The sequence below is a fragment of the Dermacentor albipictus genome, chromosome 4 (genome assembly GCF_038994185.2).
Source record: "Dermacentor albipictus isolate Rhodes 1998 colony chromosome 4, USDA_Dalb.pri_finalv2, whole genome shotgun sequence".
In the NCBI taxonomy this organism is placed as follows: Eukaryota; Metazoa; Arthropoda; class Arachnida; order Ixodida; family Ixodidae; genus Dermacentor; species Dermacentor albipictus.
In genome coordinates this window covers 24,005,599-24,008,411 of record NC_091824.1, presented here as the reverse complement: position 1 = coordinate 24,008,411, position 2,813 = coordinate 24,005,599, and the positions used below count along the sequence as shown (strand labels likewise).

Here is a 2,813-nt window from a genome sequence, read left to right as displayed (position 1 = left end):
GTAGCTTCAGCTTCCTGTTCCAAGTGGAAGTGACGCTGTTTCTTTAGCGTCGATAGAGAGGCTTTAATTGCACCAGCTGCGGTTTAAACTGTTCATGCGATTCCATTAAAGAACCACCGCCTATTGTAATCGGCGATGTGGTCGTGTTCGCTGCTTCGGGTCAACCTGCGACGGGTTGTGCCACGAGAGACAACGTACAGTGGAATGCAATGCCTGTGTGCTTGGAGACCACTGCCGTTTTTCGTGCATTTGGAAAACAGCGACCGCGAACTTCTCAGAGCGAGCTATTCAGATTAGCGCCGGCTGCTAAGCACGCGCGGGCGTCTCACCATGGTCCAACAGCAATCAAAGCAGAAATTTCCGCAGCGCAACTCCAGGACGCTGAAACGCCGGGACCGGAAATCTTGAAACCGGAAATGCCGGAACCGGATTTGGTATCAGGGGAAAAGGCGGCGCACATCAAAGGTTGTCGCTACTTAAGAAAGCGGCGGTGGCGCGTGGATGGAGGGGTTTTAGTTCCTACCACGCATTCCCTAAGTTATGGTTATTTTGTTCAAGAATTCATTTTGCACGACAGTTTTCACTTCAAACTGAGGATTATACTGAGGTAGAAATTGGTGCGAATATCGTGATATTTTAGGCGCAGCCGATTCTCTACTAACGTTCTAGGCCCTTGGCGCGTCTTTGATGCCAACGAGTACTCGTACGACGGCCTACAGCAGCGCAGTGCACTATAGTTAGAACATCCCTTCTTAATAACAAAATACAAGAAAAGAGAGATTGGAGGGCTATATATCCTCGTAAGACATTCTACATCGAACGGGCTAATAAATGTTAAGCATTCAGTCATGAGCACGGCGCAAGCCTAGAGGCGCTGAGTCCGTAGTGAACATCCCATAGGACGCCTTCAAAACAATTTTACTAGCGCTGCGTTCTCGTCGGGAAGCAGCCAATGCAGTGTGCGGCACGCTGCACAATGCATTGCACGTCCACCATTACAGAACGGCGCTGCTGACGACGAGCTCGACACTGCCGGGCAGTCTCAGATGCCGTACACGCGCTGCGTGTTGAGGCGCACCGCCTCCAGGACCTCGTCGACGGAGATGTTTCGGAGGTTGGCCAGCTGCGTGGCCACGTGGATGACCATCCCTGGGTGGGCGACCGCGCCCTTTCGTTGCTCGTCCTTGGGCAGGAAGAAAGGCGCGTCCGTCTCCAGAAGCAGCCGGTCCAGCGGGATGTTGCGCGCCGCGTCGGCCAGCTCGCCGGAAGACTCCAGCTTGGGCGTCAGTCCGAGGCAGAGGTGGGGAAACGGGTCGAGCCACTGGCGCGCCTCGCTCCAGCTGCCCCTGAAGCAGTGCACGTGAACCATGTAGTTCGAGGGCACCATCTCGCGCAGGATGCGCACGGTGTCCGCCGTGGCATTGCGGGAGTGGATGACCAGAGGCAGCCCGCGACTCGTGGCGAGCTGCAACTGCGTGCGGAACACCTGCTGCTGCACGTCTCGGTTCTTGTCCGAGTAGTCGAGGCCGATCTCACCGAATGCCACCACGCTAGGGTGCTGGAGCGCGTGCAGCAGTTGCTGCTCGATCTGGTCGTTGTACTCGGCCGCCATCTTGGGATGGACTCCGAACGCGCCCCACACCTTGTCCTCGGAGAGCAGCGCGTCCCACATGTACTCCAGCTTAAAGGTGACCGGGTTGCAGAAGTTGGCTACGCAGCCTTCGTAGCAGTCTGGGAAAGTTTGCTGGTTGTCGTGCCGGTAGTCGGCGTAGCTGCCGAAGTGGTTCGCCTTGCTGAACAGGTAGTCTAGGTGGCAGTGCGAGTCGATGAGCCCTGTCTTCGAAGCCACCGTGTAGGGCCACTTCTTGCTCTGCTGGGCCGGCCATGCCATCGTGACTTAAGATGAGCCTACGACTAGAGCGATGCGCGGCAGCCGAAGCAGGCACTCGGTGCTACCGGAGAGTCGAGATCGGCCTCCTTCTCGTTTGAACTGTACAGCCTGAGGTGATGATGATGATGATGAACTTCTGCCATGGCTCGCCCCCACCAAAGGGGATAGGCCAAAAATCGGGCGGCAGGAGGTAGCTCAGAGAAATTCTTGATTAAAAATTAGAAACGCAAATTAAAAGAAATAAAGCAAAGATATTGGAAAGACTATAGTCGGGTACAACTTTAGAAACAAGGGGCCTTTTTCTCCTCCGAGGCGGATGCACACGAGCATCCACTAATTGGGCGCGCACTCTGGACTGACGTCATGAGCCGGATGGTCAGTGACCCCGCCGACGGAGAAGATGGCCGCCCGCGCTTTGAACTGGGCCGAGTCGCGTCAGCTGTGCGCGTTAGCCCCTCATCAGAGTGAATTCCCGAAGTGTTTGTGATGGTCTATCATGCCGGAAATATTACTGCGAGTATACGATGCACCATTTGTGCCGCTTGCGTTTATCTTGAGCCGTGATCCGGCGAAGAAACATTGCAGCAAGCATCGATGACGCCGCGCTACGCTTTGCCCGAAAACAGAATCCTGTTTGTAGCGGCGACACACCGCTACAAACACACATCTTGCGTGTTCGTGTACCCTGTTGTTTTTTTTCGCTCGCGAGTGAAGTTACGACGAGGAAATTTTGCCGAAGTCGGGTGCCTACTGTTAGCGGTGGGTGTGCGTGTACTGTGTCGCTGCGTTTTTCTTCGGACGGGGTGAAGTGATGGAGCAAAACCATTCTCAGGAGAAATGAGAAAAGCGTGCGTGCATGAAACAAACGTACGAGTGTCTCAACAGAAAATATTTGCAAAAGCAGCCTCCAATGCAAAGATTT

At 54.6% G+C, this 2,813-nt stretch overlaps 1 pseudogene; it reads right to left on the bottom strand.

Moving 5' to 3' along the window:
- Positions 1-1,042: 1,042 nt before the first annotated feature.
- LOC135919217 (putative deoxyribonuclease TATDN2 pseudogene) lies at positions 1,043-1,891 on the bottom strand (annotated as a pseudogene).
- Positions 1,892-2,813: the final 922 nt, after the last annotated feature.